General features: G+C 42.0%; 1 protein-coding gene and 1 long non-coding RNA gene across 6 annotated transcripts in view; one reads left to right on the forward strand and one right to left on the reverse strand.

The window, feature by feature from the left end:
• Positions 1-24,660, forward strand: part of PSD3 (pleckstrin and Sec7 domain containing 3) — a 575,483-nt gene that overhangs the window by 12,007 nt on the left and 538,816 nt on the right. The gene's annotated exons all lie outside the window — the stretch shown is intronic.
• Positions 20,067-24,660, reverse strand: part of LOC131384139 (uncharacterized) — a 52,739-nt gene continuing 48,145 nt past the window's right edge. The window contains exon 7 of the long non-coding RNA XR_009214703.1: positions 20,067-20,140. This is a non-coding gene — a long non-coding RNA (uncharacterized LOC131384139). The remainder of the gene's footprint in view (positions 20,141-24,660) is intronic.

Genomic DNA, 24,660 nt, shown 5'->3' on the forward strand with positions numbered 1-24,660 from the left:
CAACTGCCCTTCACCCTAGGCTGCATGCTTTCAGGTCCAACAGCTCTACTGCTTCTGTGTCCTGGTTGCATTTGAGCAGCTGGGAGCCCGTGGCCTGGGTTTTCTCTCTTTTCTCCATGTCTGAATAGAAGTGATTTTTCCAGGCCAGGCGCGGTGGCTCACACCTGTAATCCCAGCACTGTGAGAGGCCGAGGTGGGCGGATCACGAGGTCAGGAGATAGAGACCATCCTGGCTAACACGGTGAAACCCTGTCTCTACTAAAAAATACAAAAAAAAATTAGCCGGGCGTGGCGGCGGGCGCCTGTAGTCCCGGCTACTCGGGAGGCTGAGGCAGGGGAATGGCGTGAACCCGGGAGGCGGAGCTTGCAGTGAGCGGAGATTGCGCCACTGCACTCCAGCCTGGGCAACAGAGTGAGACTCTGTCTCACAAAAAAAAAAGAAATGATTTTTCTTACCCACCTCTCCCATCTTGAAATAGAAAGACAACATGTATTATTTTCATCTAATCATAATTCTGTGTTCTGTATACCTAATGTCTTAATTCTCCATAAATTCATCATCTGCTGCAGTTCAGAGCAAATGAGACTTTGAAAACAAGAGTATTATTGAGGCTTAGAAATGTTCAGAAAACCATTCGGGCATGGTGGCTGAGGCCTATAATCCCAGCACTTTGGGAGGCCGAGGTAGGCGGATCACTCGAGCTCAGGAGTTCGAGACCAGCCTGGCAAACATGGTGAAATCACTAGAAAGTTAGCTGGGCGTGGTGGTGGGCGCCTGTAACCCCAGCTACTGGGGAGGCTGAGGGAGGACAATTGCTTGAACCCAGGAGGTGGAGGCTGCAGTGAGCAGACATCGTGTCACTGTACTCCAGCTTGGGCGACAGAGGGAGACTCTCTCTCAAAAACAAAAAAAAAAAAGAAGAAATATTTAGGAAACCAAAAGAGCTCTGTAGAGTTGGAAGAGTGAAGTTATGTGCATCATGGTCCTCTAACAAGGTTAAGAAGTAGAAGGCAGACCGGGCGCCGTGGCTTACGCCTGTAATCCCAGCGCTTTGGGAGGCCGAGGTGAGTGGATCGCCTGAGGTCAGGAGTTCCAGACCAGCCTGGCCAACATGGTGAAATCCCATCTCTACTAAAAATACAAAAATTAGCTGGGTGTGGTGGCAGGAGCCTGTAATCCCCGATACTTGGGAAGGTGAGGCTGGAGAATCTCTTGAACCTGGGAGGCGGAGACTGCAGTGAGCCATTGCACTCCAGCCTGGGCAACAAGAGTGAAACTCCATTTCAAAAAAAAAAAGAAGAAGAAGAAGTAGGAGGCAGACACATGAAAGCCTGTAAAATTCTGACTAACTCTGTAAAAGTCATCTCATAAATGCACCCACCCTTCTCTTATTTCAGGGTGCTGCCTCTGGGCAGCTCCCCAGGTTCATCAGGGTTGTCTTTCTCCCCCCTTTCCAGGCTCAAGCCAAGGCCCTCTCTCCCCTCAGGATTCTCAACAGCCTTCCCGTTTCTCTTCTTCTACCCAGAATATTTCTAACCTCTTCAATGTCTTCTGCAGAAGGGAAGCATCTTGAGCCATAAACAGGGCAGAAGAGGGTTAGGCTTGAAGAAAGGGAGCTGGTACCCCATAAACATATACAGTTATTATGTACCTACAGTAATTCATTAAGAAATAAAGAATAAAAAAAAGACTAGGAGGCTGAGGTGGAAGGATCACTCGAGGTCAGGAGTTCGACACCAGCCTGGCCAACACTGCAAAACCCCATCCCTACTAAAAAATAAATAAATAAATAATTAACCTGGCATGGTGGTGCACACCTGTAATCCCAGCTAATCGGGAGGCTGAGGCACGAGAATCACTTGAACCCAGGAGGCGGAGTTTGCAGTGAGCTGAGATTGCACCACGGCACTCCAGCCTGGGCAACAGTGCAAGACTCCATCCCCCCTACCCCCTTCCAAAAAAAAAAGAGAGAGGAGAGCTGAAAAAAATGATCAGGAGAAAATCCACAAGTTTGTAAGTTATCCTGACACTCAAGAACTCTTTGAAGAGGGTTTAAAAATAAAAATAAAACACTAAGCCAGGTCTGCCTAGCCTAACTAAAGGAAAGAGTTAAAGAAAATTTGAATTTTACAAAAATGGATGAATACGCCTAGATAGATTATCTGGATTCAATGTCCTGGATTCAACTTTGCTTGGTTAGTGCTGAGTTCCAGTGACTTAAAGGATCAATCAGAGGGCTGTGCGTCAGCAGTGTGGAAAGTGAGGCATACAAGACAATGTACTAGGTACCGAAAGAAAATAGTAGTGCTTCTGTTCATATATATATTTCTTATTTTTTGAGACAGAGTCTCACCTTGTCTCCCATGCTAGAGTGCAGTGGCACGATCTCAGCTCACTGCAACCTCCGCCTCCCAGGTTTAAGCGATTCTCCTGCCTCAGCCTCTCGTGTAGCTAGGTTTACAGGCATGTGCCACCAAGCCTGGTAATTTTTTTTGTATTTTTAGTAGAGATGGCGTTTCACCATGTTGGTCAAGCTGGTCTTGAACTCCAGACCTCAGGTGATCCACCCACCTCGGCCTTCCAACTGTTTATATTTTTATATCTTGCCTCTCTAGCTTTATTTTTGTGTTTTTTTTTTTTTTTTTGCACATGACATGCTAATAGAATGGTATAAATATATCAGTCATAAATCAATATGTATATTTTGAAAGTGAATGCTCCAAATATTTTTGCTGATGGAATGCAGGAAAATAAAAGGTTCAAACCTTGCTAGGCATATCACATTAAAAACAAATACTATCTACAGGACAATTTTCTGTAAGTCTTTATGCCTCTCGTAGCCATAACAATTCATCTGAAATAGGGATTGAGTACCCAGAACTATGGGTAACAGTCTATTTTGTGACACTGCTAACCAGAAGAAACCTCTCTTAATCTAGCTACTCGGGAGACTGAGGCAGGAGAATCACTTAAACTCTGGAGGTGGAGGTTGCAGTGAGCTGAGATCGTACCACTGCACTCCAGCCTGGTGACAGAACGAGACTCTGTCTCAAAAAAAAAAAAAAAGAAAAAAGAAAAGCTTTTTAAGATGAGAGTTTGTGTAGAACTGCCAGATTTCGCAAATAAAAACAGCAATATTGGGGAGATACTTAAGCTCACAAATGATTTATTGTTTATCTGAAATTCACCAGATGTAACCGGTGTCCTGTATTTTATCTGACAACATTAGTTTAGAGTCACTTCTGGTTTTGAAGTCCAGCTAGCTGAGTGATTCAGGGCAAATTCCTTAACTTCTCTGAGCCTCACTTTCTTTGTACTCTTTAGCTGTTGTGAACATTCTTCTTATAAAGGATTTGAAGCCCTTAACTACTTCCTGCACATTGTAGAAAACGTTCTCACTAAATCATAGGTATTATCATGATGATGACCTATCGCTTTCAACACCGTTTCAAGTATTTATGTACAAATCTTATCTCCCTTACTAGAAAGGAAGATCCACATTTGCACAGATGTACATGTAATGGGTGCATAATCTGCTAAATTTTGTATAGATTCAGCTTCTGCCCAAGCACTTTTAGAGTCTAGTTGACTGTCAACTTGGCTGGCCCCCTCTTCCAATTCTGTTCCCTTTCCTTTCCCTTCCCGCATTGGAAGAATGGTGTTTTGTTCTGAAGTTATTTCAAGCAAGCTAAGCCCTTGTGGAAACTGCCTTACTCAGCTTTTATAGGCCAGCGGATCCCACAGCCCGAATAAGATTTATTGTTGTATTAAATTTTAAAACTCCCCTGTGTAATTCTTTGAAACTGCAGATGAAAATGAATAGCATTTATGAGAACCATTGTAAAGATTTAATGACATTTGCATTCAAGCTGCTGAAAGTAAATAATTACCACACTGGGTGGTTATTCTTCTGCTGAATTTAGACAGTTTAAAACAACTTGCCCTATGTTAGCTTGACATTAATTTGAATAGCCCCATCAGAACTGTGAGTTGGGTGTGATGGAAGCTGAGGTATTTCTATAGAATTATGAAGCATAATAAGGATTTGGGGGAGGGGAGCCCAAAGACAGTGACAGGGGATAGTAGAAGGGACCTGCTGGACTGTTCACCTTTCCAGGCCACCCCTTGAAAGGAAGCAGATGTGGGCAAAAAGGAGCAACTCCATTGTTCGCACAGTCAGAGCCAGCCCAACTGCAGATGGCCTGTACATCGCAGCACCAAGCACATCCCTGGTCTAACGTGTCAGTTCTTTTTTTTTTTTTTTTTTTAATTATACTTTAAGTTCTAGGGTACATGTGCACAACGTGCGGGTTTGTTACATATGTAAACATGTGCCATGTTGGTGTGCTGCGCCCATTAACTCATCATTCTCAGCAAACTATTGCAAGGACGTGTCAGTTCTTTGTCCTGCCACCCCTTGCTATCAAAAGGGAAGAGGAAGATGAGTGTAATGGCTCACTCATGTAATCCCAGCACCTTGGGAGGCCGAGGTGGAAGGATTGCTTGAGGTCAGGACTTCAAGATCAGCTTAGACAACATAGTGAAACCTTGTCTCTATAAAAAACAAACAATATTTTCCAGACATTGTGGTGTACACCTGTAGTCCCAGCTCGTCAGGAGGCTGGGGCAGGAGGATCTCTCGAGCTCTGAAGGTCGAGGCTACAGTGAGTCAGGATCATGCCATTGCACTCCAGCCTGGGCAACAGAGTGAACCCTGTCTCAAACAGAAAAAAAAAAAAGAGGAGGAAGAGTAAAGTGAGAAGAAAGGCCATCTGAATCTGACTATTTTTTCTAAGTCCCCAGCCTTAGCTTCCCCCATGTCAATTCCACCATTGCTAAGGATCTCATGGGGCTGTGTCCTCTTCTCATGTGTTCTGGGGACTCTGGCAGATATCACCTCTATGCGGGCTGCAGGGGAGCCAAAACGAAGGGATTGTGCAGCCAGCCCTGTATTCCCAGCACACAGACCTGAGCTGTGAACTGATGAACTGGGTTGAAATTTTGGGCATATGGAAAATCATTGTCTTCCACGTCATGATCAGAAATCACTTCCCATGTGCCTGAGTGATGGAGGGATTTTCCTTTGTAGCCCCAAGGGTCCTACATTGGAAAGTTAAAGGGAGATAGCTGCGGTCAGCTGCAAAGATAGGGTGCATGGGTAGATATGCCAGGAACATTCCTCCAAGGTGGCCAGAAAAAGGTCCAGAGGGCTGGGTTTGATAAGCCCAGTAGTCACCCGGTTGGCTCCAGTGGGAGGAAATGAGTCATGCAGAGGCAACTGCTGTGGGTCTCTGGAGAACAGCTCCTGCCTGCTTTGTTGACCCCTGCTGTGGCTCCCTGCAGTTCATAAGAAAACAGCTCCCATCCTGAGCCTTGAGTGACACCCCTTGCTGCTGGCTTGTGACACCCTGGGAAGCCTCTGTGCCTGAACCACCCAATTGTGGTTCCACCCTCTGGTTCTACCAGCCCACTCATGTTGGATTTTCCATCCTTTCACAAGCTGTTTGAGTTGTACTCAGAGAGTTATGATTTGGACTTTTTCATTCAAAGAACACATGGTCAGAGTCCAAGGGCTGTTCTGGTGCCTTCTGTGGGAGGCATCTTGGAGAATGCAATGACTCTTGGTGCAATGATGTCTTTCCATTTTCTTATCCCTCAAATGAAGCCTTGGATGAGGTGACTCTTGAATTTCTTCCCAACTCTCAGATTCTGTGAGCCTCAGCTGGAATGATAGATATGAACATACTGTACAGTGCAAGAGGGCATGGAAATTTCAGGTAGCACTACTGTAGTTACTATTACTATCATACTTTCCTCTGACTTATCTCACAAACGAAGGCACAGCACAATACTGATTTCTCTCAGTTTACAGTTCCTGCAAACTGATCAATTTTTTTAAATGACAGTCAGCCCAAAAAACTCATCAGTCTTGCATCTTTGATAAATAGCTTTCACTCACTTAATAAATATTCATTGTTAGGCTCCGTGCTAGACCCTGTGATTATGACTAATAATAATAGTCATAAGGCTTTTCTTTGAGGTGTTTATAATCTGACTGAAAAGACAGTCATTGAATAAATAATTTAAAAAAGGATGAGTGTCCCCAAGAATATCAAGATGCTATGGAAATGAATAATTGGGGCACCCAGCCTGGTTTTCATGGTTAGGAAAAGCTTCCTGCCAGAAGTGACTTCCAGGCTAATAGTATAAGCTAACATTTATTGAGTATTTATTACGGATGGGTGGGCATGTTATATGCATTATTTCATTTAATCTTTGAAAGAACAACATCAGATAGATTCTATTATTGTTTCTACTTCATAGACAAAAGAAATCAAGGCATACGAAGTAAAAACATCCCCAAGGCTCACAACTAGTTAGAGATAACCTCTGAATATGTGTACAGGTAGCTGCACACCAGGCTCTGTGTTGACTATGGAGTAGAAGAGAAGCTGGATGAGTCTGGAGATAAAGAGTGAGTCAGACTCTGCAGTACTTGATGTACTGTGCAAAAGCACCCTGGAAGAAAGTGTCAACTGGTTGTGTAAACTTGGGAGGGCATTTCTTGGTTGACCCTCTGCTCCTTAAGATAGTAATGTATTGGTGAAAGAAAAAACAAGCTACTTTCTAATTCAAAAAAGAGGGAGACAAAATGGCTTATATCTAGCCAGAGGTACAAGGGTTTGTTAGAATTAAAATTTCTTTAAAGAAAAATTTTCTCAGAACTGAGATGGATTGTGTAATCAAATTTTCTAACAAGCCTTAAGTTATAAAACGCTGTAATGGTTTTAATGACGTTCTAACTAGTATCTACCAGGTGGGAACTGTTTTTAAAAATTCAACAAATTTAGTTTAAAGATCCAGTTGGCTTTTATTAGCAATTCATGAATTGGGCAGCATCCCATCTAAGGATTTAGAAAGGTGCTGCCATGACTTGACCAAAGGAGGTGGGTTTTTGTGTTATTGTGAAATATTTATTTGGTCTTCAAACCCATTTCCCAGCATACAACTCTTAAAATCTTTAGAATTTCCAAAGTGGTCTTTTTGTATGCTAACAAGTTGACTCATGGCTGGTAGCTTCAGATTGGAGGCGGTCACCAGAAAGATCAAGGCAGGATTAGAGGGTTGAGACTTTCAGCCCCACTCCCCAACCTCTGGGGATGGGAGAGGGGCTTAGGGTTAAAGTGATCATCAATGACCAGTGATCTAATCAATCATGCCAATATAATGAAGCCTTCATAAAAACTCAAAAGGATAGGGCTTGGGCAACTTCTGGATAGCTGAACACATGGAGGTTCCTGGAGAGTAACATGCCTGGGTACAGGATGGGAGATCCATGCCCCTTAACACGTGCCTTGCCCTGTGTATCTCTTCCTATATATAGGTTGTAATTCCCTTTGTAATAAACCAGTGAACGTGTTTCCCTGAATTCTGTGAACTGTTCCAGCAAATTAATCAAACCCAAAGAGGGGATCATGGGAACCCCAACTTGAAGCTGATCTGTCAGAAATTCTGGAGGCCCAGACATAAAACTGGTGTCTGGTGATGAGGGTCAGGGGGTGCAGTCTTGTCAGACTGAGCCCTCAAGCTGTGGGATCTGATGCTATCTCCAGGTAGATAGTATCAGAATTTAATTGGAGGACACCAAGCTGATGTCCACTGCAGAGCTGATTGTTTGCTTGGTGATGGGGAGAAAGAGGAGAAACTTCCCACCACACACACGTTTGGTCGCAGGAATATTCTTTATGGATTATTATTGTTATGGTAAGAGCAGGAAAAAAAACCTAATTTGTGTTTTTTCCCCTGAGAGTTTTATAGGCAGAAAAAGATGGAAGAAAGCAGATACAAGGAATGAAAAGCAGACTGGTCATTACAAAGTTACTTTCCTTATAGGGTTAAAACAGAGGGGACTTCCTTATGCCAGCTCAGGTAAACAACCGCTTCCTAGTGGTTGCTGTGAATCTCCTGTTTTTTGGAAAACTAGCCCATTTTAAAGTTTAGTTTATTTATGTGGCACCTAGCATGAATGACTCCATTTTGGTTTGGTTTGTTCTGTTGGGACCTAGTGCAGGAGCTCAGTCCAAAACAATGGCCTCCTATAAAGTTTATTTAATACAATGAAAGTAAATATTCAGTGCTTTACTTCAAGCTAAAATCACAAAGGCATTGATTCTGGCAAGTTCCTGTTTTTAATTCCTGGAATTTCATGTTTAGACCAAATAATGAAGCAATACTAGAATGCTGAGTGGGAAGAATTTTATTCCTAACGTTTTTAAAGCATAACTCAGAAAGGTTTATCTTGAACATTTTTTGTTAGGGGGGACCTCATAACATTCAGAAGATAAATTTGCTGAGCAGCATTTAGATTCTCTCAGTATTATTAGAATGTTTCTCCCTTTACTTGAAAAGAAGCCATTGGAATGTCCCTAACACAAAGAAATGATAAATGCTTGAGGTGATGACTACCCCAGTGACCCTCATTTGATCATTACTCATTGTATGCTTGTATCAAAATATTGCATTTACCCCATAAATAGGTATGACTATTATGTAAATAACAGTTAAAAGTAAATAATTAAAATAACATAGTTAAAATAATAATTAAAAATATTTTTTAAGAAATGAATCAAAAAAGGGGAAAAAAGAAGCCATTTCAGCATTCTCATGTCTAATATTACTCTAGGTACACGCTAGAGGTGTCTTTAATTGTTAGGAATTACATGCTGTTAAAGTTTAATTAACTAGAATTCAGCTACCTGGAGTTCTCAGTTTACTTGAATTTCTTTTTTGTTGTTGTTGCTTTTTCTTTTTTTTGAGACAGAGTCTCACTTTGTCACCCAGGCTGGAGAGCAGTGGCATGGTCTTGGCTCCCTACAACCTCCGCCTCCCGGGTTCAAGTGATTCTCCAGCTTCAGCCTCCTGAGTAGATGGGATTACAGGTGGGCACCACCACGCCTGGCTAATTTTTGTATTTTTAGTAGAGACAGGGTTTCACCATGTTGGTCAGGCTGGTCTCGAACTCCTGACCTCAAATGATCTACCCACTTCGGCCTCCCAAAGTGCTGGGATTACAGGTCTGAGCCACTGCACCCGGACTTAAATTTCTTTTTTGCGCTGTATCTAAGACTTCAAGGAAATTGCCAGATTATAAGTTGCTAAAAACAAAAAATAAAATAAAAAACAACTCTTATTTTAAGACTAAGGAATCCCGTTCTGACTATGCACCTTCAGGCCAGGATTCTGTGTCCTCCAATTCTGATGCATTACCACAGTTCTAGGGAAGAAGGACATGAACTTGGAAACCAGGTGGACCTGGGTAAAAGTCTTTACTATGCTCGCTATTGATCTCCAGACATGCTATTAATATTTAATTTCTTGAGAGCTACATTCATTCATCTGCACAACAGGGATGGTAATACCTGTCTCACCACAATGTAGTGAGAATCAGATGGGGTTGTGTAAGGAAAACAGAGGGCCAGTCCATGATAGGCACACAGGAAATTGAAAGCATTTAAAAATCTAGATTTAGCCTGAGCCACCACAATTATCACAAATATCCAAAGAAATGTGACATTACATTTGCTATTCTGTACTACCTCTGGCAGAAAATTATGCCTTCATATTTTCAAAAGATGTTTTTAACAATGACAGTTAAAATTGAAATATTTTGATTAGCTAATAAATTGGTTAACTCTTGGTAAGCTACAATTAAAATCAGCTAACTAGAGTGCCCAATTTAGAAAATACCCAGGTTAATAAAAGATTGATTGTCCTGTATACAGAAACTACAGTGTTTTCTCTACAGAGAAACAGGTGCATCTTACAGAGTCAATGGAACTGTCAACTCTGATTTTAGCAAATTTGAAATAACAGTTAGAAACTAGTGCTGTTTTTCTCTGCCTTTCTACACTAATTAAATCGGTACTCTTCAAGTCCAACTGTCTCACACATGCCTTCTAATTAATTTCTTCATTATTTTTATTACCAGATACCTATCGGCACCTTCAGTTTTGAATAGACATTTTTTCTTGACTAGTTTTTAATGGTCCTGACTTTTCTTTTCTTTTGCATTTGAGGTAAAACAGATCAAATCAGCTGGATATGATTTCTGCAAAAAGGTTCATTTTTCATACGTGAGTGATCACATCTGTGGTAACATCTTACATGAAATGCATGCTAATCTACCTAATTTTGGTCAATGTGGATTTTGATGTAATGTAGTGTTTCCCAAAAATGTGGACTTTAAGTGATAACACAACTTCTATTATTTTTATTTTAGAAGTTATGCATCTACTTTAAAGCATATTAGTATGTGTCTTTTACTTATAGAAAATAATACTGGTTTTCCCTTTATTAATAATAAATCTAAAGATTCTTTTTAAAATGATTTAAGTAGAAAAAGCATTAGGAATTGAATGGTTGTTATTCATATATGACAAAAATTGTGTAGATGGTGTGTCGTGGACTTAACTGGGGAAACAGTGGTCTCTTGCTGGTCTTAACTGCATGACTTGAACAAGTCTCTACTCTTCTGAGTTTCAGTTTCCTCATCTGCAAAATGGGGTTTGGACTTGATGATCACCCCATCAACTGTAAGCATTCTAAAGGAACAGACAGCATTTTATTCATCTTTCTATCCCAACTGCAAAACACACTGAGAGGAGCACCAGTCTGCCTCAATGTTTGAGTGCCAGGATTCCATAAATTAACTGAGACCCTGCCACTTCTGCTATTCAAACATCCCTCTAATTCTATGTCCTTAGTTAGCATTTTTGTTCAGTTGCTTATTGGTAGGAATACATTGTGTAGCCATCAGCTTGAATATTTAAACCATTGATTGAGTTTACTTGTGTCCTGGATGAACTAGGTGCCATAAAGGAAGCAAGAGAAGTCTAGAAAATGAAGAATGGCCTCAAAGAGTTCACAGTTTCATTGGGAAGGCACTTGGAGGACAAATTAACCAGAGAGATAATCAATACAATTGGGTGTAATAAATTTTACCCAGATGGGGAGGAAAAGTTGTCAGGAAGTTTAGGTAGAAGATAGGACATGACCTTGAAGGAAGATGAGCTAAAATAAGGATAAGAAGAAGAAGGAGAACATTCCAAGCTGGGTTCATCATGTGTGTAAAGTCTGGGAAGCGATTTTTTTTTTTTTTTTTTTTTTTTAGGCGGAATCTCACTCTGTCGCCCAGGCTGGAGTAGGGTGGCACGATCTCAGCTCATTGCAATCTCCGCCTCCTGGGGTCAAGTGATTCTCCTGCCTCAGCCTCCTGAGTATCTGGGATTACAGGCACACCCCACCACACCTGGCTAATTTTTGTATTTTTAGAGAGATAGGGTTTCACCAGATTGGTCAGAGTGGTCTTGAACTCCTGACCTCGTGATCCGCCCAACTTGGCCTCCCAAAGTGCTGGGATTACAGGCGTGAGCCTCTGCACCTGGCCGGGAAGTGATTTTTTTTTTAAATGCATGATTTTACAAGTTCACCAGCAAACAAACAAGATAGTAATACCTGTCTGCTCCTGATTCAAGCACAGTATTTGCAATTGACATACTTGTGGGTTGAGTCATTTTGTTAATAATAGTGTGTTTTGTTTTGTCTTGTCGCCAATGATTAAATTTTTCACCATGTCCTTTTTTAATTTCCCAAAATATTTTTATTTTTATTCTCTAACTATAAGGATCTTGACCAACCGAATGACTTCATCTTTTTTGCTTGTTTGTTTTGTCAATGTGGTGTGGCTGTGTGTGCATATGCATGAGTGTTTGTGCTTACTTTCAAGGAGGTGTCAACTACGATTTTATATATTTCTTTTTAAACAGTCTGTGTAGTTATAGGAAAATAGGAAGGGGTGAGGATCAATGAGGCACAAGCAGATGCTGCTGGTGGAGGCTGGCACCTGGCTGATGCCCGTGGAGCATGCCAAGGCTGTGAAGGAAACCCTGGCTAATGAATGTGCCCCAGTGTGTTTTGTGGCTGGCTGAAAGAAGTCAAAGAAAGGGCCGGTCAGAGAAGGTAGAAGCCAGGAGCCTTCAACAAGGGGGCTGTTGTTACCCTGCCAGAGAAGATGCCTAGATAACCAGGGATGGGCACCATCGAAGCCACTTGCCATTTTTAAACCTTGTGCCCTTGCATGACTGGTTGCTTCCATGTCTCATCTTTCAGTTCCTTCTTTCCCCCTTCAGCTAACTTTATAATTGAGGGAATCATAAAGAAGAATTCCATTCTGTCAGTGGAAAACAGGTATAACAGTGGAAGAATTATTGATTAGACTTTGGCATGGAAGCATATTTCACACTGCCAAGATCTATTGACATTTGTTGCTGTTGTTGTTGTTGTTTGAGATGGGGTCTCACTCTGTTGCCCAGGCTGGAGTGCAGTGGTGCAATCATGGCTCACTGCAGCCTTGAACTCCTGGGCTCAAGCAATCCTCTTGTCTCAGCCTCCTGAGTAGCTGGGACTACAGGTGCATGCCACCACATCTGGCTAGCTTTTTATTTTTTGAAGAGTTAGGGTCTTGCTATGTTGCCCAGACTGAGACATTAATATGTTAGAGTGGAGCTATATATAAGATTTTTAGACCTCTGTGGTTACAGATATAAGGAAATCAGTAATCCTAAAAAACTATAGACACCTGTATATTGGTAAACAGGAAGTATTGATAGCAAAATCTCTGCTCAAATGTTCCTAAAACTGTTTCTTGGAAACTCATTTCATTTTCAAAGTTTTTTCTCTTGTTCAGTTTTCTTCTAGTCACCTGAAACCACATAATCCTTAAATTCGAAAACTTTAAAATGTATTTACTTCCTTCAACTGATGTTATTCCCAAGTAAGGAAGAGGAGAAACTGCATCTCAGCAAAAACCTGGATTTTCAGAGTTAGGGCCCTTCCTACATAATACAACATAAAGGCTGTCATTTGAAAGGTCAGTGACATTTAAGGGTGGACTTTTGTCAAAAGTACTTGTTTCAAGCCCAGATTTGACAGCAGCCCGTGCAGGCTTGCTAATCCATTGATTTCCAGGTCCTTCCCCATTGCTGGGGATGCAGCTCTTTGCACAGAGTAAAGCCAGAAGTCCCCATGGTTATAGAAGACAGAGCCTGGTAGGTGCCCTGGAGAGGAGGCTGGGCACATAGAGCTGAAGGGCACCCTGGCAGGTTGGGAAAAAAAAAATGATCCAAGAGAAAGGCCTTGAACTTTCTATGAATTGTTTCCTATCTCCTTTATCTTTACAATTTATTTTCTAACCTTTCTTCTTTCTCTTGTAGGAATGATTAAAGGTCTCAACTCAGTGCTTTACAAACATATACTTTTTTTTTTAAATTTCTTGAATAAGTGATAGCAAATTTTTGTTCTCATAATCTCCCTGTCTAGGCACAGGGGTAGGAGAAGGAGGAATCTGATCTTACCCAATAAAGTACTTCGGTCCCACCTGATACTGGTTTAGCTTTTAGACTTTTCTAAAAGTTTAGATTGCTCGGGCTAGTGCTGTGTTCTGCACCAGCTGCTACTGGTGCTGCTGGAAATACTGTGTTTCAGAGCTTGGTGTACCCTGCCTTCCTTGTGCTTCTCATGAGCTCTCCTTTTGTTCCTTTGGGTTCCATCATCTGCAGAAGCAGCAACAGAGCTGGAGGCTAGAGGGACATCTTCCTACGCAGGTAAAGGGGGTCTAAGGAATTGAGAAGCCTGGCTGTGGTCACTCCTCTGCTGTCCCCTTTTGTGGCACCATTTCCTGATTTGATTCCTGGCACTGTGAAGCAGACTCACCCACAACTGGGAGTTATTTGGATGAGAGACTTTCCCATGACTTAGAATTTGGTGATTCTGCTTTTCATGTCTCTGCTTAAATGGAGATTTCTGTGTGGATGGCATAAGGAATTTCCATGGGCAGCGTTCAGCCTCAACACAGCTAACTAGCCCAAAAGATCACTGGGGGACAGTCAAAGTTTCCTGTGGCTCTTGCCAGCCATATATGCTATATCTCTTCAGGTTGGGCAGCTCTGCTTTGCAGCGTGAACACTCGAGGGCCAGCTATGGGCCCCCATCCTTCAATTAACCTCACCTGGGTCACAGAAACCAGCTGAATATTTGCCTTGATTTCCAAAGTCATGGAGAACAATGGCAACATCCTCACTTCCTCTTTCCAAGGTGCCCCACGTGATGGCTCCCTCTCACCCTACAGGCCTGGTACTGATGAGCCACTAACCATCAAAAATATCTAGATAAGGAGCTGGCACTGTTCTCTAATTTCCAGAAACATCTCCAAACTTCAAGGAACATTTGTACAATGTGCTTAATCACCCAATTCAGGGAAAAGGAAGGAATACAGGTAGAATTTAAGTTGGGCCTAGCTGGTAGGGGAGACAACACTTTTTTAAAAAAAAAATTGTCATACAGTAAAATTGACTTGCATCTGTGTGTGTGTATGTACAGTTCTATGAATTTTAACACCCATATAATATAGATGTATATAAATTATATATAAATTTTATATACTTATTGCATATGTTATTATATATATTACAATCTAATAGATCATATAATTTTACTTTATAGATTATATTATATATATTTATATAAATTTGTACAACTGCCACCAAAATCAGGAAACAGAACTGTTATATCACCCAAAACAACTCATTAATGCTATCCCTTTATACTTATATTTTCTCCCCACCCATAATCCCTGGAAACCACTTATCTGTTCCTCATCGCTATAGTTTTGTGTTTTCAGGAATATCAAAACAAATGAAACCATAAAGCACATAACCCACTGAGACTTGTTTCTTTCACTCAGCAAATTTTGATGATTTTGAGATTCAACCAAGTTATTTTATGTATCAACAGTTTGTTCCTTTCTACTACTCAATATTCCACTTACAGGTGACCCTTAGTTTGTTTACTCATCCTTTGAAAGACATTTTAGTTTTTTTCAAGTTTTGGTGATTATGAATAGAGCTGCTGTAAGTGATCATGTAGGGGTTTTTGTGTGAATAGAAGTTTTCAGTTCTCTAGGGAAAATAGGAAGGGGATTGCTGGGTCATATGATGAGCGTATGTTTAACTTTTATAAAAAGCTGCCAAACTGTTTTCTAGAGTGGCCCTGTCATTTTGCACTCCCACCAGCAATGTATGAGAGATGTAGTTTCTCCACATCCTTGCCAATATTTGATTTTTTCTTTTTCTTTTTTGCCATTCTAATAAATGTGTAGTGGTATCTCGTCATGGTTTTGGAATTTACTTCACTAATAACTGTCCTTATAATCTCTTTGGGGTCCTGGAGGCCCTCTGCTTTGGGGGCATAACTCTTTAGTTGCTAGATGAAGCAAATGTTTAGCAGGGTCCCAGAGAAGGGGCCAAGACAGGAGGAGAGGTGTGGTAAGTTGGCTCAGGATGGTAACTATTTACAACCAATATGAAGTATTTCAATATTTAATAACCGGTATAGCCAAACTAGTAGAGACCGTTGAATGTAAGTCCTGGATCTTGCAAAGGAACACAGAAGGCATGACCAGAGTGGTGGGCAGAGGTTTTCGTGTCATAAAAACCTGAAGGGTTAATTGTGTTTCATGCTGCTGAGATGAGGCCATGTGGAGACCTTGACAAGAGGTCAAGAGAAACTTACATGGAAAGATGGCGGTGAAACCAAATTCTAGTAGGTTGAAGAGCAGTGGGTGTGTACCACTCTTGAAGAAATCTGGTTATGAACAAGAGTAGAGAAATGAGGCAGTGGGTGGAAGAATGCATAAAGAGATAGTAAAACATGTTCATATGCCAGTGAGAGCAGTACAGAGAGTATGTGCTATTGATGCAGGGTTGAGGGGTTAACCAAGGGGACCCAGTTTTAAGAAGGAAAGAGATGAAGTAGCGTCAAGAGCTCATCAAAAGCTAGCTAGAGGCAAGCTGGCATATAGGTTTGGTGATAGCAAGATGAAAGTCATACCCTTATCAGACAGCTTCTATTTTCTTAATAAAGTGTAAGCTGAGCTCATCACCCATAGCCTGGGAGATTAGGGGGAATTTTTAGAGCAGAACAAGCTTCTACCTAACCTTTTGTGAATTCTTACACAGTGAATCCCTTTATTGTATTCTTTTTATCTCTATTTCTTTTTACTTTTGTCTTTGTTCACTTATTTTGAATTTGTGCCACTAAGGAAGGGGTCAGCAAGGGATATTGGATATATTTGCACCAGACATATAATCAGGGTTCACTTAGCTTCCCAATATGGAACCTAGAAAACCAGTGACGGGGTTTGGAATAGTTGATGAAGGAGCCAGACTGATAACGGAAAAAGTGCACAGACATAATATGTAGTTTGGAGCCATAATGGAATGTTTGCTGCCTGTTGAAACTTGGAAATGATAGCAACTGCTTTGCTAATATGATTTCTACTTAGACATATCTTCATTTGCCCATGCATTTTTTTCATGCTAATCAGATTGTGTACATGGAATTTGTCCATGCTTTCCATCAGGAGCCTTCTTTTTTCTTTATAATTGTACAACGTGTCAAAACTCTGACTCCTCTTCTACTGAAACGAATAGTTCCAAGAAATGTTTTTAAATTAAATCCACATATTCAGACCCAGTTTCTGACTGGCTCGATCAATTATGTTACAGGAGGGTCAGTTTTATTTGCAAAGCTGCAACCATTAACTGCCTGGAGGCCATGACAGGTTTCTTTTGTGGACTTTTTTTTAAGTTATAGATTCTACATGGAAATAATATAGTTTGTCTGCCTGTATTTGAAAACGATCAAAGAAAAGGAAGTTATCCCACGAAGAAGTTACTGTAAGTGATCACATTTAAATGAGATTAAAACTCAAAGAATAGCAACAAGGGGCAAAGTATCTAACACTAAGGAGAAGAAAAGAAGTCAGACTGACATAAAGATTTTTCAAGATAATAGAGTTATGTTTCAGCAGAATGTGTCTTTAAGGAGGTGTGTAACAGTATTTTTAGTAAAAGAGCAGATAACGTGGGAAAGTAGTGTGTTCTTTTGACATATGCATCAGCAAGGCTGAGTGTTGAATTGCATTGATTTCTGTGTCTACCTTTGGTGAACAGCTTTCCAATTGAGTTTAATGTAATCTGAATACAGGGAAAGGAATCACTGCCAAGATGAAATCTCTGTCGCCACAGGTCACAGCAGGAGGTGTGAATTCAGTGAGGTTTGAGATCTCAGTGCAGTGACCTTAATTGTGTAACTTTGCTTTGTCAACACTCTGTATCATGAGCACCAACTATACTTACCCTTTCTAAACCTTTTGCCTATTCTTGATATCTTGACCTTAAAAACCATAGCTTAGTCCTTTCTCCCTAGGACTAATGATGTAGACCAGTGAAAAAAAGTCTACAAATCGGCCGGGTGCGGTGGCTCACGCCTATAATCCCAGCACTTTGGGAGGCCAAGGCGGGTGGATTACCTGAGGTCAGAAGTTCGAGACCAGCCTGGCTAACCTGGTGAAGCGCCATCTCTACTGAAAATACAAAATTAGCTGGGCGTGGTGGCAGGCACCTGTAACCCCAGCTACTTGGCAGGCTGAGGCAGGAGAATCACTTGAACCCAGGAGGTGGAGACTGCAGTGAGCTGAGACCATGCCATTGCACTCCAGCCTGGGCAAAAAGATCAAAACTCTGTCCAAAAAAAAAAAAAAAGTCTACAAATCATCTAGGACATAAATGTGTCATTAGTTTTGTTTGAACTGCGTCTTGGGTAACCATCCTAAATTAAGCTAGGCAAGACTATTCTATGGCAACATAGCAACACTTGACTCTCAGTGGATTAACATGACAAAGGCTTATTTCTTGCTCATGCAACTCAAGTAAAGAGAAGAGAGATCAAGAAGGAGAATCAGAGCTTTTCACTGCCTCTGCCCAGAAGTGATAAATGCATCTCACATTGTCTAGGACAAGTCACAGTGCATTGTCTACCTGTACAGGGGTGAACAGGTAGTCTTCCCTGTGGCCAGGTGAGCACTAGAAGTTTCTATCACAAATTTTCTTTCTGCTGGTAATATGTAATAACATATATGTCTTTAGTGTATAAGGTATATGATATTCTAATTTTCTAATTGACTTAGTTTAAAGGTTCTCGAAGCCTAGAATTTCAGGTCTATCAGGATTAAATATTGTTTGTGCTATTAGATGTTATCAAGCGATATGTTCGTTATTATGATTTTGTTTGAGAACAGTTTCTTTAATCTCAGTTTTACAGAATAGTTTTAGCTCACAGGCATTAGTAATACAAAGTTTACCAAAAATATGAATTCCTTGGAATAAATGTGGCAGATACCCAACAGAAGATTCCTTACTGCATTTTCAGCATATAAAAAATTAGGGCAAATGTGGAGAAGAAAATGGAGATGGTAAAAATAAGTAAATAAGTTGAGTCCATGACAAGATGATTATAGAGTGCTGGGAATACCAATTTCTCCTTCCCTTCCTCCTTTCCTTTCTTTTTTCTTTCCTTCAACAAACGTTATTCAGTCTCTGACATATGCTACAAGTTCTTCCAGGCACCAAAAAATGATCATAAACAAGGTAGCCATTGTCCCTGCATTAGTTCGGGTAACACTGGGTACTCTCACAGATAAACTCCTGAATCTCAAGGGCTTAACAGAATGGCAGTTTCCTGTAAATTCCTGGACAGTCCAACATGTGTGTTTCTGAGCTGTGGGAGGATGTTTTCAATCAGTGATTCAGGGGCTAGCCTCCCTCACTTACATGACTTCATCAATTCAACATGTAGCTTCCAAAGCACTGGATGGCAACAAGCGCGTGGCAGGAGAAAGCCCCTAGAGGATCCCATGAAGGGGAGTCTAATGGCCTGGTCTAGCAGTGCTGTACGTCAGGCCCAAGTACCAGTACAAGTTAGGTTCAGAGGAGAAGACACTTAAAGGACAGGGAGAAGTAAGCTAAAGGAGTCCTCTTTTGCCTTAACTAACCACTATGGTGAAAGCCTACCAAGGAAGCAGTCTTGTAACTCCAAGACTGCAACCTTCCTTAGGTGAACAAAAATCAAAATTTCATTCATTCATTTGTACAAATAATTATTGAGTGCCTTCTCTTCCGGGCACTTTTCTAGGTATGCAGGATACTGCAGTGAACAAAACAAAAAAATCCTTCCCTCATAGGTCTAGTGATGAAGTTTAAAATACCATTAGTATGTTACTTTTTTTTTTTTTCTTGAGACGGAGTCTCACTCTGTTGCCCAGGCTGCGGTGCAGTGGTACAGTCTCGGTTCACTGCAGCCTCAACCTCCCAGAATCAAGCGATTCCCCTGCCTCAGCCTCTTGAGTAGCTGGGATTACAGGTGTGCACCAGCAGGCCCGGCTAATTGTGGTATTTTTAGTAGAGATGGGGTTTCACCATGTTGGCCCAGGCTTTTCTCAAACTCCTGACTTCAAGGGATCCATTCACCTCCGGTCTCCAAAAGGCACCTGTACCTCTCAAAGTGCTGGAATTACAGGCGTGAGCCACTGCACCTGGCCAGTATTTTAGTAGTACTAACCAAAAATTCTACTTACAGGCCCAGGACCTTAAGAAAATATTGCATTTGTACACTTGTACATAAGGAACTTTGTACAAAATGTTTATTACATTATTGTTTGTAAAAGCAAAAACATTGGAAACAAGTGTCCATCAATAGGAAAAATGGATAGAGTATATTCATTCAATAGAACACTATCAAGCAGATAAACTGAATAAACATGAACTAAAATTATCAACGTGAATAAATCTCAAAAACATAATATTACATGAAAAAGCAAATTTCAGAATGATTACTGCTAGACCCGGGCTACATTTAAGTAAATTTTAAAAACTTGAAGAACAACACTCTGCATTCTTCATGGATGCAAATGCTAATATATCAAAAGTTGAAATGGCTGAGCACGGTGGCTCACACCTATAATCCTAGCACTTTGGGAGACCACAGCAGGAAGACTGCTTTAGCCCGGGAGTTTGAGACCAACCTGGACAGCGTGGTGAGATTTTATGTCTACACAAAGTAAAAAAATTAACAAGACGTAATGGCACATACCTGTAGTCCCAGCTACTTAGGAGGCTGAGGTGAGAGGATGGCTTGAGCCCAGGGGGTTGAGGTTGCAGTGAGCCATGATTGTGCCACTGCACTCTAGTCTGGGTCACAGAAAGAGACCTTATTTCAAAAAACAACACACCAACAACAAAAAAGTTAAAAACATGCATGGGGATGATAAACATACAATTCAGAATAGTGGTTATTAATCTCTGAGAAGGAAGCAATATAGGGAAATCAGATCTACAGGGGGTCTTAGGTGGATGTATAAAATATCATTTCTCTTAGAAAATTTTGAAACATGGCCGGCAACAGTGGTTCACGCCTGTAATCCCAGCACTTTGGCAGGCCGAGTTGGGCACCTCACTTGAGGTCAGGAGTTTGAGCCCAGCCTGGCCAACCTGGTGAAACCCCATCTCTACTAAAAATACAAACATTAGCCAGGTGTAGTGGCAGGCGCCTGTAATCCTAGCTACTCAGGAGGCTGAGGCAGGAGAATCGCTTGAACCCAGGAGGCAGAGGCTGCAGTGAGCTGAGACTGTACCACTGTACTCCAGCCTGAGCGACAGAGTGAGACGCCGTCTCAGAAAAAAGAAGAAAATTTTGAAGCAAATAAAGTTTGAATGGATAAATTTGGACTAAGTATGTACTTGTTCAATATATCATACTCTATTTTTGTTATTGCATTTGAAATGTTTTTGGTACCTTCTTTAACTAGACACATTTCCTCCTATGCTCTTCTGACGTGGTTTGGCTGTGTCCTCACCCAAATCTCGTCTTGAATTGTAGCTCCTATAATTCCCACGTGTCATGGGAGGGACCCAGTGGGAGATAAGTGAATTATGGGGGCAGGTCTTTCCCATGCTCTTCTCGTGATAGTGAATAAGTCTCACGAGATCTGATGGTTTGGTTTTATAAAGGGAATTTCCCCTGAGCACAGTCTCTTGCCTGCCACGGTGTAAGACGTCCCTTTGCTCCTCCTTCATATTCTGCTGTGACTGTGAGGCCTTCTCAGCCATGTGGAAGTGTGAGTCCATTAAACCTCTTTCCTTTATAAATTACCCGGTCTCAGGTATGCCTTTATTAGCAGTGTGAGAATGCAGTAATACATCTTCCCATACCTCTCCGCCCCAACAAACATTCTGCTTATTTCCTTACTAATATCTCAATTGCTGTTCCTGCCAAGGGGAGACATTCTCCCTCCTTGTCTCTTAGGTGATGTGCCTGAGGTGGTGAATTAAGGCTGTAGTGGCAGAGACAGGAGCAGAGCATGGGCACCAGGCTCCCAAGTGGGGAAGGCCTGGTAGATGGAGACAGGTTCAGGACAGCTCATCTCACCTGTCTCTTTTGGCAAAGGCTGCTACCAAGCAGGTCTTTGGTGCATGTGTCATCCAGAACCCAACTCCCAGGACCCTTCTATGGCTCTTCTAATGGGGAAGGACCCCCATTGCTTTTATTATTTTGACGAGAATTCAACAAACTCAAACTTTTGTGACTAAGAGTAGCGATGCATGTGCAATCTATTTTTTCTTTGGACAGATGCCAGACTCTCTAAGTCAACTTGGTCAAGCAGCCTAATTCTTATAACAGCAAAGCACTTTTAACTGCACAAGTTTGGCTCCCTGATCCCTGTCATATAACTACTCACTGCTAGTCCTAAATCGAAACCAACCGGGACTGATCAATTGATGGGAATGTCTTTTTACAACTCTTTGATCCAGTCAGGCATGTAGACCTAAATAGGATCCGTGGTCTCGATCTCCTGACCTCGTGATCCACCCGCCTCGGCCTCCCAAAGTGCTGGGATTACAAGCGTGAGCCACCGCGCCCGGCCTCTTTTTTTTGAGACAGAGTCTCACTGTGTCTGTGTCACCCAGAGTGGTGCAATCTCGGCTCACAGCAAACTCCGCCTCCTAGGTTCAAGCAATTCTCCTGCCTCAGCCTCCTGAGTAGGTGGGACTACAGGCGCCCACCACCACACACCTAGCTAATTTTTGTATTTTTAGTAGAGACGGGGTTTCACCACGTTGGCCTCAAACTCCTGACCTCAAGTGATCCGCCTGGCTTGGCCTCCAAAAGTGCTGGGATTACAGGTGTGAGCCACCACACCCGGCCTATGTTCCCTCTTGATTATTCTTTAGATGTCTTTCCAAGTTCATCTTTTTTGCAAGTTCATCTTTTTCCAAGTTTCTCTTTGTTTCCTTACTTCATCTCCTCATTTGATAAGAAACGAAGCTTTCTCTAAATCACTCTGTCCCAGTATTGTCTCTTATGAGATTTCATTTTATTCTTTTTCTCTTTCAAGAAGAGAGGAGTGGGTGTGTGCAGCAGGGGGCAAGGAACACAGTGGGGAGGGATGCTTCTGTCCTCAGCACTTGTTCCAGAGCCACCATGCGTCCCCATTTGTTCCCACCACCTGCCTTTAACACATCACTCCAAACGTCCTCTGTGCACCATAGACCCACTTTCACCTTCCTAAGATGACTTGAACCCTTGGGATTTCTGTCTGCTTGAATTTATAACGAACCACTGTGGTGAAAGCCTGCCCAATAAGTCATCTTGTCATTCCAAGACTACAACCTCCTAGCCAGTCACCGTCCTAGGGAATTTCCCTAAATTCACCTGTGTGGCCAAAGCCCTGGCTCCAGGATGCTCATCTCCTGCCTGAACTTCCACAGTATGAAGGCTCGAGGTGGGGAATTTGTCATTCTCAGTAGGAAGTGACACAAGCAGGCCCTCTACAAGTAAGCCTGGGCAGCTTGACTGGACTACCTCTACCTACTCACATTCAAAGCTGCACCCAAGCACCTGCCCCTCCCCAGTGTGCCTGATTTTCAAGTTCTGGGGCACCCAATGGACCCACCCACCCATGGCTTAGGGGGCTCAAGTCCTGACCTTCAGCCGTCACCAAGATTGCCAGCAACTAGACTCCTTCCCACTTTGTGTAGACAATCTGACCCATTCTGATGTTGCCGAACTCCTTTCCCAACTTGGACTTCTAAATTAGCTGAATTAACAACCAAGCCTCCACCCCATTCCTCAAGCTCTGAATGTAGGTAATGAAGCACAGCTAGAGAAACTATAAGAAACAGTTTCTAGACTAAACCAATTTTCAGCTCTTGACACTTTGCTTTGCTCATTTTCTGTATTTCTTTTCTTTTCTTTTTTTTTTTTGAGACAGAGTCTCGCTCTGTCACCAGGCTGGAGTGCAGTGGTACAATCTCGGCTCACTGCAGCCTCTGCCTCCTGGGTTCAAGCGATTCTCCTGCCTCAGCCTCCTGAGTAGCTGAGACTACAGGCGCATGCCACCACACTTGACTGATGTTTGTATTTTTAGTAGAGATGGGGTTTCACTGTGTTAGCCAGGATGATCTCGATCTCCTGACCTTGGGATCCGCCCACCTCGGCCTCCCAAAGTGCTAGGGTTATAGGCGTGAGTCACCGGGCCCAGCCAATTTTCTGTATTTCTTTAATGAACTTTCCGACTTTCTCACCACAGTGGCTTTTCTGGACCATCCTTGCTCTCTTCCAGCCTCCACCTTTGCTTCCATCCAATCTCGCTCCTCCCTGCTGACCTTGCCATGGAAAGCCTGAAATTGGGCAAATTGTGGACCCTGGCACAAATGCCCCCTTCCTCGTTCCCTATCACCTTGATCTAATTTTATTTCTATATCTGTTCTCTCTCTTTTTCTTGTAGTATCAGAGGAAGAGATTTTCCTATTCCTTCCTGGAGTTAATTAATCTACCTGTGCTCTGAATTTCTTCACGCCTGAGCTAAGAGATCTTACTCCTGTAGCCTGTCGTTTTTCATTAGTTCTTTGTGTTTATCTCCCCGAAACAAATGTGTGAGTTCTTGCACTGTGCTAGATACGGTGGATACAATGATGAACCAAATGTAACCCCTGCCAGCAGTCTAGTAGGGGAAGATGGTAACATGCTAATCCCCCAACTATGTTATAAATCAGCATGACACAATGACAAATCGTTCTGCAGGTAGTTACTGGAAGGAGCAATTATTCTGTTTGGGGATTTTTATTTCCTCTGCTGCCTCAGAGCCAATTTCCGCATTCCAGGAGCAGAAAGAATAGAAAAGAAGAATATTCACGCAAACACACTCATTAAAACATTCACCCATTCAGAAAATATTTATTGCGTGCCTACTATGTGCCAGCACTATGTGGGGTGATGGAGACACCCTAAGAAACTGCATTCATGGAGTTTATAGATAACTGAAGATGACAAGTTTTGATAACACAAATAATTATAAGCTAAAAAAGGGCAACACTGAGTCATATGAGAGTATGTAACAGAGGGTGTAGTCTGATCCCAGAAAGCAGGAAAGCCTCCTTAGGACCTGGAATAATGGAACTGAAACTGAGAACTGAAGGACGAGCACTGATTATCGAGGCAAAGATGGGAAGAAATGAGCATCCCCCGATTGGGACCAGAGGGAGGAGGGTCTCTTGGACCAGCTTAAGAAGCTGTGTGTTTATTCTAAGAGCCGTGGAGCTGCTGAAGGTGTTTATGCAGAGGTGAGACATGATCAGATGTGCACCCTAGCTGCAGTGTGGAGAGGTCTGGATAGACTCTGGGGACATTGAAAGAGCACTAGAGTT

The sequence above is a fragment of the Hylobates moloch genome, unplaced genomic scaffold, assembly GCF_009828535.3.
Source record: "Hylobates moloch isolate HMO894 unplaced genomic scaffold, HMol_V3 SCAFFOLD_8, whole genome shotgun sequence".
NCBI classification, from domain to species: Eukaryota; Metazoa; Chordata; class Mammalia; order Primates; family Hylobatidae; genus Hylobates; species Hylobates moloch.